This window comes from Polyodon spathula, chromosome 10 (assembly GCF_017654505.1).
Source record: "Polyodon spathula isolate WHYD16114869_AA chromosome 10, ASM1765450v1, whole genome shotgun sequence".
Taxonomy (NCBI): Eukaryota; Metazoa; Chordata; class Actinopteri; order Acipenseriformes; family Polyodontidae; genus Polyodon; species Polyodon spathula.
The window spans coordinates 1498374-1517270 of NC_054543.1; the positions used below are offsets into that span (position 1 = coordinate 1498374).

Below are 18897 nucleotides of genomic sequence, written 5' to 3' on the forward strand. Positions count from 1 at the left end.
GATAGGGTTACCATATGACTCCATGTACACGAGGACTGTTTGGGACAGTTCAGGCTTTTCAACTCAATGCATTCTGGTATGTTTAAGGTTCCTTTCACAGCAAGACTACAACTTACCAGAATGCACTGGAGTGTGAACTGTTCCAAACTGTCCTACTGCACATGGAGTCATACGGTAACCCTGTCCATAGATCCTCCTATACAGCTGGAGAGTGGGCAGTGCTGCAGAGGCCCTGTGCTACAAAGTGACACCAACAGTAAATATGACACCAGTAAAATTGTTAGATGTTAATAGTACTGAAGACAAGGTGTCGTTTTTCTTATTTAGTCTTGAACCATAACTATGGCATTATCCAATTGCAATAAAACCCCTATTCCCAACAGGACGACTTCCACTAAAACCCCACAACAAGGGCATGTAACCAGATTAGAGCACGGTGTAGATTAAAAAGGAGAGCTGTAGGTGATGGATGGATCAGAGTCGGATTTCATTTCAGTAAGTGTCTTTATTTCCTTTCATCGCTGCAGTAAGACTGGCACCCTGTAATCAGAATTAGAGTGAGACTGTACACAGAATTACAGTGATGCAGCAGCTGTGTGCGTGAGCACATAAATGTATCCGATTCAGACAGAATGCCAACACAACACCTGCTAAACTATTACTAATAAGCATCCAAAGATAAATGTCTTCTGTAATCCACCCTGGGAGAAAGTTTTTTGGATGAATCATTCTGTCATTTCAATTTAGAAAATGTAAAAGTTTGAAAATCTCAGCGTGCTGTCCCTATATTAGCCTGTCTTGAAATCTAGTCAAGAATAAAGGAAGCGTTGACAGCTATCGAACATGCCTGATGTGCAGGCCATTGACTAGCACAACCTCGCTGCTGTGCCACGGCTGCTATACGTGAAGCGAATGCTGTCAAGCCTCTTCTATTGGAAGCTTTAGTAACACATTTAAAACAGTTCTTTTGTCAGGAGGCCTTCTATTCAGAAACCCTCCAAATGGCCAGTCTATACACTACACTGTATGTACATGTACTATTACTAAAAGAAATGGAATATGTTTAACAAAAAATAAACAATTTTTTGTTAAATATACAGTAAAGGCTGTTATTACAGTGTAGCTTTTGTTAGTTACAGTGTATTGTTATTTAGTGTTTTAGATTGCAGGTAGAAAGGATGGTATTAAGCCTGCTTATTATTATTATCATCCTCCTCCCCACCTGTAGTTTTATACACACTGCACCAGTGTATGGATGTAACTTAACAAGGTTATACCAGACATGGTTTTTGTTGTTGTTGTTGGTCCCCCCAAAAGGAAAATGTCATAGTAACAGTTTATACTTTACAATGAACAGGGAATACATACCCGATATGCAATATTGCAGATTATTGTTTTTGGCAGGGGGGGCAATGAGTTTCATCACAGTGGCAAGAAACCTGGCATACATAAAACCCACTGTACTGCACAATTCAGCCCCACCACATTCCCAGGGAGCCCCTGCTGCTAAACCTTGACCTCTTGAAGTGTACTTAATCAAATTCTATCAGCCTGCAGTACCAAACACTCCATCACCATCGCAGGCACTCTGCCCTACTCTGCACTACTCACAATGTGGAATGTGACACCTCAAAAGACTGATTGAGCACTTGTGCCCCAGCAACGCCTGTGTCTTCCTCTCCCTCTCTTTATTATAAGGGTAACCAAGAGGAATGAAAGCCTGCTATTCACCTCAGAGGCTATTCAAGAGACAGTGAAAAACAAACAAACAAGGGTTACATGGTCTCCACGCCTCCCTTCAATAAGTACCACCCCCTTGACACCACACACATCCTGGACAGCTAGGTAGGAGACATTGAAAGCTCACAAGCACAACAAAACAAAAGCTGAACACACATGAGGCCTGCTGGCTCGCTTGCTTTTACTTTACTCTTCAATTACCAAGCCAGTGGACTCATCAGAATCCAAACACCAGGATCCACCAACAGAAGCACGTCACAACCATGCAGGTTTCCAATCCAAACACCAGGAGCCACCAACAGAAGCACGTCACAACCATGCAGGTTTCTTGGCTTGTTTCCTGACTACTGCTTGTAAGAAACTGGTGCAATGATGATGGTCTTCTTACCATGATGGATTTGTTTGGAAACTACAAAACTATTCAGCAGTTTTCACCAGTGGGCTACTGTACACATGGTAGGAATCCAAGGTTAAATGATATAAAAATGTAACAGTTTGTGCTGTAGTTTGAAGTCTTACACAATCCAGGAGGAACTGTATGAATGCATGAAGCAAACCAAGGTTAGCCTTGAACTGTACATCCACCTTTAATAATGAGGCATCTGTTTAGCTCATATGCCAATTCTACTCCTTGCTTAGTTCAGAGTACACATTCTAAACAGTGCAACATGCCAGTTATGAGCCCTAAAGAAGTGTCTTTAATCAGATACTGTACAGGCACAACTCTTGTAGCACTTCTGCATTTACACAAGTAAAATATGGGCACTTCATTCTACTGTGGATTAAACAGAGAAACTGAAATGAAAAACATATATGCACTGAAAGAAGCAAAAAAACAACATGACATACAAATATATGAAAAAAAATATAAAAGAAAGCAAAAAGCAGGTACAAATTTGTAAAACAGCCAAATTACAAGGCTTGAGAAATCAATAATCTCCGAGTCTCTCTTAATAACAGCACCACCCACATGGTCCACCAATTGTCTGTACACACATACAAGGGGCACCCTTCTCAAATAAAGCAATCTTTAATGTTAGGGCAATCTCAAAATTATTCTCACCCTGAACTCCCCCAGAAAGTCTTACACTTGACTAAGCATTTGCTCCTGAAATCTGCTTTCCGTACTGTGTTTAATACAGTGCCCTGTCTCAGTATAACGTGACTCTTGTGTTGAAGGTCCTGCGCTAGACTAAGTGCCCATTGTTGCTGTGGACAAGGCCCCTATTCATTGCTGGAACTCTTCCCACTTTGAAAAAGGAGCTTTATTATAATTTTTTATTTTTTTTATTTAACACAAATGATGACAGGACCATTAACACAATGTTGTTCCTTGACAATACCTCTGTATTTTGTGGGACAAAACCCACTCCACTAAAACTCCCACATATTTCCATTCTTATTGAAAGAAAGAAAGAAAGAAAGAAAGAAAGAAAGAAAGAAAGAAAGAAAGAAAGAAAGAAAGAAAGAAAGAAAGAAAAGCCTGCTTCCTGGCTACTGTATTTATAATAGCACCCCAGCCTTCCCGATAAGAAAAGACCAACCTCTTGGCCCAGTGGCTCTGATGAAGGCTGCCACACACAGGGATTGTATTGCTTTGTGGAACGCAATCGCTGTATAAGTCTATTCAAAATAGTGACTGCTGCAAAGGGATTTTCACTTGCGTATTTAAGTTGAAAGACAAAACTCAACAGAATGCCTTCCCTTTTCGTAAAGATTGTAGGTTTATAAGTTGTTTTTGGGCTGGATTCCATTTCTCGTCAATGTACAGTAAACATATTCAAAATGCTGCTATATAGTGACGCTGGTCGATAGGTTTGAGGGACAAGACTCTAGTAAGATATTGACAATAGCAATAGTCTAGCACGAGTCAGCTTTATTGCACGTATAACAGCAGCGAAATTATCATTTTCAGTTAAACTGTTCCTAAAAAAAATAAATAAAAGGGTTAACGTTGTACATAATACCTTAATAGCTTGCATAGCAGGTGCAACATACTGCTGTGCAATTCACCTTTATAAACAAGGCTTTGTAGCCGATGGTGTCAGTGATGCTTAAAACACTGGTAACACACCATTGCACAATTCAGTGAAAAGCCCTTGCCTCCCTGTAATTTCAGTAATGCCATTAAACAGAATGCCATTCCATTAATCCTAATTGACAGCTTCTAAGCCATGTCACAAGAGCGTGGCCTCTCGCTGCTGCTTTCTTAACAAACCAAGGCCTCATCATGAAGTTAGTGTAGGTTTGGCCAAACAATGAAAAGATTCATTCATTTTGGAATTAAAATCCCTGAAAAACAACCACATTAATCTCACCTCAGAATTCATGATTTCTAATCTTTTAAAAGGTATTAAGATGGGCCCGTCCTTTTGCTACAAATAATACCAATACAAATGCAATATTAAAATAAACAAAAACACACCACGCAGTGTAGAGCAATTGAAACACTCAGTAGAAGGCAGTGCCTTGCAGTGCCCTCCATGTCACTGCATATTACTCTGCTTTTTGTCACGGATATGATGGCATGTCACTACGGCTCCCCATCTCTAATGAGCTGTATTGTGTACAGGAGACGGTTCAGGGAGGACGTGACCTCACACGCCAGTGATGGATAGGGGTTTTCAGGTTGACAAATTCCAGCGCAAGCAGAGAGCTGCCAAACATGTGAACCGATAAAGAGCAGAGCCAAGGGCTCAAATCCAAGTACTCATTCTGACAAGATGTATAAAACACATGTGTGTGTGTCGGGGGGTGTGTGTGTCATGGCCATGCTGTTTCTGCTTCATGGCTGATGTAAATATTAGTCTAATACATTACTATTCAAATATTTCGGGTAGAGTTATCGTTGCAAGGGTAGAACCCCTTTTTTTTTATTTATATATATATATATATATATATATATATATATATATATATATATATATATATATATATATATATATATATATACACACACACACACACACACACACACACACACACACACACACACACACACACACACAATGTGGACGATCAAAAACAGCTCAGCAATTTCTATCAACCAGCTTCAAAGTAAGTAACAGCCAATACATTACATCTTAAGATTTTCTATTTGGCGAATTAGTTTTAAAGAATTTTGAAACTAAAAACCCATTGTCACTGTCGCAGTGCCTGTAAACAATCAAACATCAAATCAGAAACCTTTCTTGAAAAGTGCCCCAGGCCAGACCCTGCTTTAAGGGTTGTGTGAGAAATATCAGTCTTATTAGAGGTTTTGAAAACAGATGCATTTCCGCTATTGTTTGTAGTGGAGATCAAAGTGAATATATAATCTTATATAGTACATATAAATATATGATGAACAATATTTACATTTTCTGTGTGTGTGTGTGTATACATCCCGTACACACACACAGTACTCACAGGGTGCTACATACATACATACACACATACTGTACTGCAGCACACTGATATCTTGTTTTCTTGACAATTTTTTTTCAAGGAAGAAGAAAACCCAATGGTGTGCCTTACATTTTATAATAAATCTTTATGGCCAATTTCAAACACAGCCTAAATCCCTGTGGTATAAATCAGTGCCTCTCATTCCGACAAGATCGAGTTTGATTATGCTCCTTTTTCCAACAAATCTTAGCAGTTTGAATCAGTATTTAAATGTAAAAACACTGTGAAATAAGTGAGTTCTCTGCACTGGGGAGAACAGCATGTTTCAAAGTTAATCTATTCACTTTATTGTAATGACAAGCTTGTTTTTGTGATCAGAGAGCTGTTTTCAAAATATCTGCGCTAGTCCTCAATTTCATTTGCATGTATTTCTTTCTTTACAAAAACCTAAATAAAACACACTATATCTATCTATCTATCTATCTAAAAAGGAATTGCTTGTTGATGAGATGACCATCCTTTTATACAATATTGCAGTTGCTCAAAAATGCTAGCAAGAAATAAAAACAGAACATATTCTTCATGCTATTCCAGTTTGCATTATTCTCAGGTAACATAGGAAAAAAAAAAAAAAAACTTGTGTGCATTACAAAAGTGCTATTTTTCATTGCACATGATATTATCTAGCAGTAACTGTATTCAGCAGAGGACAAATTTACAAGCCCGTTGTGCCCAATGGATTGGACTGCATTTCAAAAGGCTTGGAAATAGCTGGAGTGAGAGGGTATGGTACAGCACCACTGCCATCACAACTGAGGCTTCTCCTGGAAGGATGAGGCTCACTGGAGGAAATCGGCCCAGGCTTGTTTCCAGTAACCTGAGGGAGAGTCTGATCTAAACAGTGCACTCATTTTAGAAGCTGTACAGCAAGGTGGGTTAAACTCTAGTTTCCTACCACAAGATCTTTTTTTGAGGGACAGAAAAGGAAATAGAACTAATTATATGTTTGAGATTTTATAAATGTGTTTAAAAATAAAAGCAGTTTATAAAAAGTGTGTTTATCCTTGGGTAAAAAAATAAAAATAAAACAATGATTACTATTGTTAATGTTATTGCTATTATTATTATTCACAGTAGTAGTTTCAGTTTCAGAATGTGTATTCAACACTCACAACTATCCTGCAAAATAAACAAAAAAATATATATTCCCTTTTAAATAAGTACATGATACATTAAAACATGTTAAGTTAAACAAGCATTACATTTATTATGGTAAAACAATATTAAATGCGAATTTGTTGAGACAGTTTTACGGATAAAAATATTAAATCTTTAAATGTTATTGTTTATGGTTTTACATTTAATAACACAGTATTTCACATTTATCTATTTTTAAATACACTAAAATAGCTTAATAACATTATTGTTTCACTGCATCACAATATATATATTTAACTCAAAAGGTTTAGTGAATCTAGAACGTCTTACGTTTTATCTGTTACTCTATATGACACACACAAAAAAAAAATCCTTCAATGTATTATATACCACACATACAGACACACATGGAGGAAGATCAACCGAAAAAAAGAAAGAAAAAAGAAATAAAGAAATCTCCAATGCTTCCATGACGGCAGATGACCTCCTGCGCCGTCTCTTCTTATCACTGGTATTCGCTGGAATAAACTGTCTGATATGAAGTTCAGCGGTCAGAGAAGACACAGCCACAGAAACTAGCTACTCACCCAGCAGTTGAGATTGAGATGCCAGCAGTTGAGCTGCTGAAGTAAAGAGAAGCCAGAGGCAAGCGCTCCTCCTTTACCACTCAATTCTTCCATCCCCGCTAAAGAAGCATCCCTCAGGTACATAACCGCTTTGTCTCCTCTTGTCTCTTAACCTTAACAACTTTCCAAGCTGACTAGATGCCGACCAGGCTTTTTTTGTTTTTTCTTCTTCCCCTCACAGCTTTTGTCTTCCCCCTCCCTCTTCTCTCTTTTATTTGTCTGTTATTCAAAGTACTAAAAAAAGTTGTCCCACCAGATCAAGCGTTCTCCGGTTTTGTGGCCTGGCCCTTCGCAAAACAGCAAAATCTTCAAACGTGCTGGGTGAAAGAAGCATCTCGATTTTAGTGCAGTCTAATGTCTGCTGTACAGGAAGTACTGAAATTTACAAGGGAAAGGAAAAAAAAACAAAAAAACTCAAAACTACAACAAAACTCAGCTACTTGCTAGTCATGTGCCACACACAGGAAACAAACCACCAAAGAAAGAAAGAAAAAAGGAAGGAAGAAAGAAAGAAATAAAGGAGACTTTTCCTAACACAGATGCACCACCCTGTGTGGGCTTCTCAAAGTCTTAGTGCTGTCCTGCTATGCAATAACAGCATGGTAGCTAGGGCTAATACAAGGTGCACTACCAAGTGAGACGAGGGGAAAGGAAAGGCAGGAAAAAAAATAAAACAACAACTTCCATAAAGGGAGAAAAATCAGCAAAGTGTAGCGAGCGGCCACTTATCTGAGACACTGTCAATCCCCTCAAAACAGATTTCCTGGAGATGGGAATGCTGGGAGAAAGGTATTATGAGGAAGGTATTTGTGTCTTGTCACTTTGCCATGGATGTGACACCTACGTGGGGACTTGCCACTACAGCAGCTCTTCGGCCTTTTTTGGAAGAAAAAATAAAAACTGAACTGCACTTGACTCAAGCTGACCGGTAGTACTAACCAGGCAAATGCAGCCTTTTCTACATTTGGTGTACGGATATTGTTTCCCTGCTGCTGTTTCTTTTCTTATGCACATTACTGTTGAAATAATACCCCGATCTGCGGACTGAAGGCTTCTTTGCAACTGACACGCAATACAGTAGCAACATCAACCCACCTGTGTGTACACATTACTGTATCACATAGAATGCATTGCTCGCTATATGCCTTTACATATTGATAGAATCTTACTTACTGGTTTTGAAACCAAACAATCTATTAATGAAATCCAGAAAATGCTCCACCTTTCTTTCCTTATTACACTAAGTGCCAAATTAAGAGCAGCTGTGGGCTAGTGACAGTCTAATAACCGGGTGCAGCAATGAAATATTCCATTTTATTTACCAAAAAAGCCTGGTATGCACATACTTTATTTTCATTATGCCGATTATGGTTTTGGAATTATTATGTCAAAAAAAATAATAAAAAAATAAAATCTATGTTGGAAGAAAAAAAAAATTCTAAAAACTTAAAAGTACAAATGATCTAAAAGTAAGGAACTATAAAGTAACTTTTCTAGGTTCAAGTTAACTTTTAAAGAAACGGTTTATTACAATTCTTTCAATTTCTTCCAGTTACTTAAATTATTATACAACATATATGTAAGTCCAGCCACCTAAAAAAAACACACTTAATAGCAAAAGGTAGGTGGCGGGTGTGTGTGTGCGTGTGCGTGTGCGTGTGGCGGGGGGGGGGGTTTGGTAAACAAAACAAAAGCTACATTTTTCTTCCTTTCTGTTCTCTGCACTTATCTGGCCTTCGCGTGCAAAGTGTCAGCCAGCAATCTTAATACCAAAACAAAACCCTGAGAATTTCCTTTACATGTCAGTAACAAAAGCAATGAGACTCCAGTTTGACAAGTAAAAAGCCCCAACAACGTAGCAGCCAATTGCCTTCCCTCCCTCTATTCAGCGCGGCCACCACACTCCAGCGGCTGCCTTTGTCACACGTGCAATTTCTTAAGTAAACTGCTAGTTCACTTGCCGATGATGGACGGTTCCCAATCATTTAGGAACAATAAGTGCCAATAGTGCGGCCAACAGGATGGACAAATTCAGCATGTGATTCTTCTCCTGGTCTTTGCTAAAGATGAGGAAGTGAGCAGAAAAAGCCTTATGCTTTGAAACAAGGAAGGGAAGAACTCTTCAGTGCAGAGACCTTTCCCATGCAACGCATTCACACAACTGACCCAGTCTGAGAAAAAAAGAGTAAAAAAACAAACAAACAAAAAAACACACACCTACCCAATGAGTTTGCTTTGTCCCAAGAGCACCCCTGTGCCACATTATTTTAAGCAAATCCAGTACTGGCACAGCAGAAACATCCATTTAAGTAGTATTAGTAGAAAACACATTTGAAATGTGTTTTCTACTAATACTGCTAGTACAAGAAGAACATTTAAAAACACAAAACTTTTGGTGATAAATCGCATTTTTTAAAAATGCTGAAATTAAAAAAAAAGAATATGCGTTATTTAAATCTTCGTATGATAATTGTGTTCTGATCATTTTCAAATGTAAGTAGAATTCCCCAATTACACAAATACGAAAACACCTGTCAACAAAAAGCTTTCCGCATGATGAAATCAAATGATTTTGTTTTACACAAGAGCCGCTTTCCAGCAGCTTATTAGTTCAACTCCAATGAGCATATTAACAAACTTTAATAGCACTTTGTTAATATTCATTATTTTGTCCCCCAACAAATGCAATTTTATTATAATGTATCTATCATAATACAAAAAGACCAGCGTCAATACATTTCTATTTAACAAGTTATTATTTAAGAAAATACTTACAGAAAAAATAACCAGTTCTTAAATTTACTTAAGCAAAGTGCAATTAAAAGATATTTTTGCAGTTGATAATTAAAACGTATTTGGATTACAATCTTGCAAGAAATACAGCAGTAGAATAAAAAGCTGTCCTATCCTTAGTCTTGGAAAAGAAAGAAAAAAAAAAAAAAGCTTAGCTTACCATTTACAACAGCTCTATTTGGGATGCTTCTCGGTTCTTGGTTACAAGCATGCTGCTGCTTGCCGTAGCAGACAGTCTACAAGATGCACATTACATTGTCATCAACTAATCCACTGGAGGGCAGCACCCAACCTACAGCAGCCTGCACCACGCCGACTCAGCCGATAACAAAAGCTGAGAGACAAGACGCACTCGCCAGCAACACCAGGTCTTCAGGAGAAAATACGCTCCAGCTCAGTCCTATTCACAGAATTATCTCGCTTGGAGGGGATGAACAGAATAACGTAAATCTCCCCGTGCTCATCAGCACATCCCCCAGTAAGCCTTTATTTGTGTATCTTTCTTTCTGGGATAAGTTGAATGAACAAAAGCCAGTGTTTTCTTTGCCGACTTGGCAAACATAAAGGTACTCGAGACACTTCTATAGAAGTGAACCTAACTTGTCAAAACTTAAAGCACTGTGCAGCCTTGGCTAGATATTAACTTTTAATGCAATTCTGTTGTGAATAAAAAAAAAAAAAAAATTTATATTCTATATAATATATATTATATATATATAATATAGGTAAGTCAATTTTCTTTCGCCGGGGGGCCCCTAACTCTTACATTTGAATGTTTTTGCCAACCCAAGAATGGGTTTTATAAAACTACACCAAATCTTAAAAAAAAAAAAATAAAAAAAAAAAATAAAAACAGCACTACAAACTAAAACAGCATTGTCCTCGCTTTACATATTCCGCGGCTTGTAACAAAAAACAAAAAACAGAAATGAACTACACTATTCCTGAAGCTCCGGCAATCTGAACATTTAGCGAGGCCAAGTAATACTATCATAAAGAGAGGATGCCAGCTCAAAGCCGCGACCCTGACGCGCAGTATACCACCACTGTGTGCCTTTTAAGCATAGTAGAAAAAAATGACTATTGATCTTCAAATAGCGATAATTGAAAAGATCAAAAAGATTAAACAAAAATCGAGAATGTGCTGACTTACCATGTTCTGCTTTTTTGTTGCAACTTTGTAAAATATTTCGCTCAAAGCAGCTGCATCGAAGGTGTCAAATGTTCGCAGCAGACTCTGATCGTATTACTTCCACAGTCCTGCCTTCCAATGCTTCAGAACTTTTCCTGTTTCTCTTTTATTTTGTTTGTGGTACCTAGATTTTTTTTGCTAAAGACTTTAAAAGCCTTCAGCTCAGTAAACCAGCACAAATTATCTTGCCACCTTGCGCAGCTCTGATGCTTTGGCCGCTAACTTTGGAAGGCCCTTTACTACTGCATCAAAATTAGCATTGTCAAAGCAGTTAATGAATATTAATATTGTATTTGTCATTGGAGCTGGCCCGATGCTGAACTCCAAGTCATCCATCAGGGACAAGATTAAGAACACAATTATTTCTGACTGACAGGGACCAAATCTACGAGGTTTTTTTTTTTTTTTTTTTTTAGTTTTCTTACAATTTAAAGACACAATAATACCATCTTAAGGTGTCTCCCTGGAGACAAGAGGCCAGATTAATACACTTTTAATGAAGTAGGGATTCATTGTGCGTTGGGGGGGGGGGGGGGGGGGGGGTGCAACATTCCAGCTCACACATTTAGCATTTTGCTGAAAGAAATGAAACCAAAAAACAATGTATCTTTTACGACAGCTGTCCAAATTTTTTGTCACAGCGTTCTAAGAGAAGACAGAACTTACTTTTTTCCTGAAATCTGCATTTTTGGGAGCAGAGGATGAGATATTTTGTCCCACTTGGGATCATTTCTTCTATACTTTCCCTTTAACAAACTGAGTCAAAAAGACAGCGTTGTAAATAATTCCAATACAAATTTGATATTTGACAAGAAACACCTTTATCAAAATGCAGCTTCGGCAGCTATTCCCCAGCCCCTGCACACTATCTAGCTCACTCTAGACCTGATGAGCTGCTTCCATATATATCAACATTTTGAATTCTCTTTCAGCGCCACATCTTCCTCCAGGAAATTAATTGAGAGAAACACTGCCTCAATTATTTTGCCCGGTAAAAAGAATAAACCTCCGTATACCAGACGGACACGGCTGCTTCATCTGCGTGCAAAAAAAAAAAACAAGCAGCACACCAACTTCAGAGCAATGCCAACGACAGAGAAAGGAATCGAAAGCCAGAGTTATAGGCATTTACACATTCCGCAATGGGATTAACAAAAGCCTGCACTGAAAATTAAAACTTGTGTTGAGAAAATAGAGACATTAAAAGATTGATATATCACAACAGCCCATTCCCCCATACAATCTCCCTCAGCTGTTAAAAGTTGCTACGAATTTTAGCAAGTGGTGTGTGCTATTCACGTTCTCCTAGTGTGCATTATACCAAAGAGAACACACCAACGTGTTTTTAATTATTATAGACACATTTTTACATTCAATAAAAAAACACAACTGTAAGGATACCTTTGTTTAGAAAAGCAAGACAAGCGGGAACAATACCCTGCTGTAAAAGCAAGTCCCGCAAACAGAAGATCAGCCCACAAATACCATTTCTTTAACATTGCCGGTTGTGTTTTCTGTTTTGTGCGACTGTAAATCTATTTGTAATACTTTAAAAAGGTGGCAATAATGTGCGTGCGGGGAGGAGGTAAAAGGAAAACATGACAGATGCGAACGCTAATGCTATGAGAGCAGTGAATCGTGGGGGTCTAGGTCAAGCTGATGTGGCTACGGAGGTAATCTGCAGCTCCTGCTGACCATGCTATCGGCCCCCTAACACCATTAGCAACCCTTAGATGAACATTCTAAATTGGGGTTTTGTTCTCGAGGTACCCAAGTGACCCCCAATAACACAAGCCTGGGGTTGCAAATACAGATGGCAAAGTCTTTAAGAAAATGAAAAGCTCTTTTTAAATCTCTAGATTTTTGCATATTTTTTTTTTGCAACCCCGTTGGCGGCGACCTTTTTGTCTTGCTCACAAAGCGCACCATGCGATAAAATGTGTGTGCGCCGTATTTAAAAGATAAGCGATTCTCTACACACATTTCGCTTTTTAAAAACTTAAAATAATAATAATAATAATAATAATAATAATTACACATTATTTATTGGCAGGCGCTTGTATTTTAAATGTTCTGATATTTAATATTTGGATCTGTGTTTTATTTCATTGAATTTTTATTTTGACTGCCTTTAAAAAACCTGGTTTGTTTTAGTTCTGTCAGGCGGTCTAGGCTTTTTAAAATGATATATATATAAAAAGCGACAACTGTATTGGCAAAAAAAAATAATAATAATTTGGCATCATTTAAATCTCAAGACAGCCTTTATTTTTAAATTACTAAAAGTGTGTTGTGTCAATTAACACATTTCTAGACTATAAGGGTGTACAGCTGAACTGAGCTTTGAGGTCCTGTGTCTGCTTTTACATTGTCTTTTTAATTAGAAGTACTAAATAATAGGCTAGTTAAATCAATTTAACTTTTAAATTCTACACATATTTACTACATCATTATCAGTTGTTATTTACTTAATTTTAATCAGCAAAACAAATATCACTCAAATTGTGTTGTATTCTGCCAATTCATGATATTTAAAAGAACAGAATGCGATGTTGAAATCAAATCAATGTTACATTCTGAAACGAGTATGTATATATTTTTTCCAACATATTGATGTAAGTAAAACATTAAAAACAAACACGTACTCACATATACATTTCTAAGGAGATGAAGGTATTGGGGATAGTGAGAAATAATAGATGCTATATAATAATAATAATAATAATAATAATAATAATAATAATAATAATAATAATAATAATAGCATGTAAAAAATAAAATCTATTAATTTACAATAAACTCTTGCTCTATCTGCCCAGTGTGATAACATCAGCACTGGTATCAAATCAACTCTCCGACTTTGAAACTTATTGATCTGCTATTAAGACACTGGTGAACTTGATGAAATTAGTGCTGTACGTGCATTTGAGACTTCAAAGTCTCACAGTCACATAAAACAAGCTCCTTTGATCCCAACTCCCATCTAGAGAGGGTTTAAAGCCCTATTCTCCCCGAGCCGTCCCTCCACCTAGCCACGTCTCATTTCTTACCACCCGACAACTTCATCATGTTAATTGTCCAGATTTAACAAACGACTAATGCAGAGCAAACAACATTGCAGACTGCCCAACACATCGATCCATTTTACATCCTTGCAGACAGATTAATCCTAGGAGCAAAGTGCTCTCAGAGTACAATGACCAAGTTCTACAGTTTTGATTTTTTTTTTTTTAATATGCATTTTCTTTATGTATTCAACAACAATTACAACAACTCAACAGCGTATTAACTGAATCTCTTAACGAAGAGACTCAGTGTCCAAGAGCTAAAGCATTATTACAAAACAGAGTTTGAAAGAACAATTTGTATTTTAGTCACGCTATACCATCTCATTACTGTAAAAACTAAATGTGATATCATCCTACAAGTCTTGGAATAGAATACAGTGCAGCCCAGTTAACGAATGATGGCCTGGCCCACATGATCAGTTCAACCAGAAGAACGGCACCTCGAGTCCTCAGTTAGCCGCTGGGTGGGGGTACTTGCTGAGAGTTGGTTTATGAGGAATACATAAGCCAGTCAAGACTGAGGAAGATTAGATAAATAAACTCATTTGTACCACACTTCACTTGATTTTACACTCAACATCTGTGCACTTAGAAAACAAACCTGCAGTATATACTGTACCTGCTTAACAAGCTGGTCTGCCTGACTGGAAAAAAATAATCTATTAATAAAATGATTATTGCTTGGGCAGGTTTGTATACTGTATCTAATACTCCAGTGGTATGTTCCCACGCAATGCTAAGCTGGTAAAATTAGGATAAGTAATAGATGACAAATATAAAACATTTAAATATATTGGGGGTAAATATTTAATGTTTTGTTACTAATTTGTTTAGGTTGAGAAGATCACACCAGGAAATGTTAAACACGGAAGAAAAAATGTAAGCTGAAGAGAATGATATGACACATGAGTCATATTTTAAAAGGGTTTTCACAGAAAGTAAAAAAAAACAAACAAAAAAACACATTAATAAGGCACATCTGATGTATGCAAAAGATATAAAATTCTTTTAAAATTGATGAAAAATGAACATTATTTATTTTTATATTTAGGGTTTTCCTTTATCAACTATAAAATGCAAGAATGTAGAAATGTGCACATTTTTAAAATCTGTAGTCACAATTTCCAAAATTAGAAGAATGTCTATAAGTACAATTATTATATATATATATATATATATATATATATATATATATATATATATATATATATATATATATATATATATATATACACACACACATATATATATATATATACACACATATATATATATATATATATATATATATATATATATATATATATATATATATATACATATACACACATACATACATATATATGGTGTACACACACATATGTATACATACACTATTTAAAAACAATGGCAAAAATGGGGCTTCATATATATTTTTTAAAATGAATAGAATCTAGTTTCAAAATGTAAAGCCTAAAACTGTAAATCATCATAGCCTTAAATGTAAGACTAGTAATTCAGATACATAACATGTTTTTAGTTTTAACCTACTTATAAAATTCTAAAAGAAGAATCCAACACTTCGTGACAAAAAAAAAAAAAAAAAACCCTCTGCCACAAGCACAGAAGACAACTTTCTCCAATTAGTGTGGAGAAAAAGGAGGGAAAAGCCACAGCACTGGTGCTCAAAGAACCAGGCCTTGCGGCAAAGCTGTCATGTCGACTGGATTGATCAACAGGACCGATATTTCTAATGGCATGTTGTCATGAAAAGTCAGCCACAGGGAGCCACCTGCCTAACTCCTCACAGACAGCTGAAAAAAAACCCAGAAAACCCTCCATACGTATTCCCTGGCAGTGTCTTTTACTAACCATTTTCGAGAAGGGCTTAATTTTTTTTTAGCTATGAAATATGACAGACGTACTGCATTGTCTATACTCGCCTCGTCCTACTAAGCAAAGCCTATACAATGGTTAAAAGTGTATGGAATATCAAAAAGCAGAATTTGAGGAAAGCAATCTAAACACAAACACCAAAACAACAAAGAAAAAAATAAAACACACACACACACACACAGAATCTTTACATGTGTATGGAATTAACTACATTACCACCTACCCAATTTAAATAAAACTATCATATGAAATATACACAAGCAACAGTAATGAATGCTGTTTATCTTCTAGCCTTTTAAGGAAACACACATACAGGAAGGCTTCAATACTGTATGCAAGCCCTGTTTTTATTAGCCTGTGCACCCAGCAGCGTACAGTAGCACTATCCACGGCCACACAAGCCTTACCTTGCAAACAAAAAAGTCAAACAAAAGTTACAGAACTTTCGAGTTCAAGGTAGCGCTTGGGTTTGGTGTGCATGTCACGTACAGTAACCTTTTATCGGCGATGCCTCTGGTCTCATCAGTCGATGGAATTCTCAGCCCGCGGCAATGGCATAGCCGAGAGACACAGACCAATGAAAAATGTTCATTGTGTTAGCATTTCAAATGGCGAGAAATGTGGGGGTGGGAGGGGGTGAGAAGAAGCGTTAACTGATCATTGCCAGCAGAATTAATGGGCTATTCTGAGAATAATGTCCTTTACCCAAGATCCTTGGGGGCCGAGAGCGGGCAGAGGCCACAATTTGTTCGGTGTCTTCAAAAAGAGACCGCTTGGGTGTACTGACCGTGTTAGGGTTTTAGCGCATTCCCCTAAAGGCCAGAAAAAGAATCAGAAGCGCTGAACCAAACTCAACTAATCCATTTCCTAATTAAAACGCAAGAAATCCATTACACCCTACCATATTGCTTAAAAAAAAAAAAAGAAAAGAAAAGAAAAGAAAATTAAACAATTTACGGTCAATTCTGAACTGGAACTTCATGAACAAATGCAAAAAATAAATATTTAAAAAGAAAGAAAGAAAACAAAAAACAGGAGATAAAGCATTTCGAATAGAAACAGAAAATCCGCAGCTTTGTGCCAGCGCTCAATAAATGGCTCAAGACGGTGCCATGCTGGTTTCTCTTTTCTTTATTCTAAGGGATTTAAGTCAGTGCTTTATTTTGCATCGCCGAAGCATATGCAATGACCCTGCCTGATATTAGTGTATCTTTAGACATATCTTAATCGAACCTTTTTAAAGCTCCGTGGCTTTCAAACTCAAAACAGCATAAAGAATGAGCATTGTTAGGTAGCCCTGGGAGACTGGCCTGGTCCAGGGCAGAAGCCCTCTGGATACACAGCTGCTTATGCAGACACACCAGCTCTGCAGACCAAAGAGGGGGAAACAACAACAACAACAACAACAACAACAACAGGATCAAGATTAAGGAACATCTCAAATGTTCCATCTTTCCATATCGACTGTCGGCCTAGCACAGGGTGTCAATTTCAGCCTCCAAAGAGAGCCCACGAATTCGCAGCGGTCTCATTATGCGGTCTCTGCGCTCATTGTAAATTCTGTCAACGAAGTCAATCTTATTAACTTCCGCGCCCGTTCACACATGACATTTTCTTCAATTTTCTTGCCGACATCAAAAACATCAATTAGCAGCTCGAAAATAGGAAGGAGCGAATGACAGAGCCCGATAACGTCAGCTATTTGAAGCCGAGGGTAAATCTATTCTCCGGTTTCTGAATGTGTTCATTACAATTGCGTTTTCAAAGACGACTTCCAAATAGCAAAGAAATTAAATTCATCATCTAGAAATGTCCAGAATTATTTTTTTTAAATCCTATGTATCTCTTGGTCTCAGCGTGTTACACAAAGTACTGTAGAGCTGGTTGTTTTTTATTATTATTATTATTATTATTATTAATAATCAGAGCAAAACTTTCACAAATTTAAAACCAGGGAGACAAATCCAATCTTCTCTATCACATAAAAACCTACAAGCCTGAAGTAAATTTGCCTAAAAGATAAATCGTGTTGACCAGGGTTTGGGGGAAAAGAACCAGGAGCTGCTGTTCAAGTCAGATTCCATGCAAATAGGAATGACTTCTGCAAACTGAGAACTACAGATAAAAGCCCCTGAAGAGTGATTTACCATTAATCTTGTTTATATATATAATATATATATACACACACACACACACACACACACACACACACACACACACACACACACACACACACACACACACACACACACACACACACACACACACACACACACACACACACACACACACACACACACACACACACACACACACACACACACACACTATGTCGTTAGGATGCAAAAACCTGAGCAGAATTAGAACATTGCAATACAATAACTTTGCCAGCCTTTAATCTGTCTTTTGTGTATAATCAAATGTATATATATATATATATATATATATATATATATATATATATATATATATATATATATATATATATATAAAACATACCAAATGAAAAAGAAACGGAATTGGTTACAAAATAACAAATTCCGTATGGTTTTTAAATACTGATATTGACTTATTCCTCATTTACAGCTCGACAGCATCTACTTCTTTACTGGGAAACAGGATCTGGACGGAGCGATCTGCCATGGTGAGCACACATGTTTATAAACCGGAGACGGTTTTCACATAGCTAAATATGTAACCCAATAAAGCTGGCTTAATAACCCTTAACTAAAAAGCACTTTTTTGCTGATACCCCTGCATTGTAAGGAGGCTTCTCGTCCTTGAATTACATCTAGGGAGTGAATAAAAGCAACTTTAGTGGCTGCTCAACACAGTCCCTCGGACCCAGTAAGGGCAGAGACAGAAGCTTACACTCCCACACATGGATCACATTCCTTTGGCCCATTGATTTCTTGATCTTTTGACATTATTTAGTTGCTTTCTATTTCCTTCCCTGTCTTTTTTTTCAATGTCACAAAAGACAGAGATGTCCAAACAACTGATGGTGGGAATATCTATTAGCTGTCAAGGCGCAGTTTTCCTGGCATTGAACAATATA

General features: G+C 37.2%; 1 protein-coding gene across 37 annotated transcripts in view; it reads right to left on the reverse strand.

The window, feature by feature from the left end:
* The window catches only part of LOC121321701 (transcription factor 7-like 2), a 92839-nt gene that overhangs the window by 19127 nt on the left and 54815 nt on the right, over nt 1-18897 (reverse strand). The gene's annotated exons all lie outside the window — the stretch shown is intronic.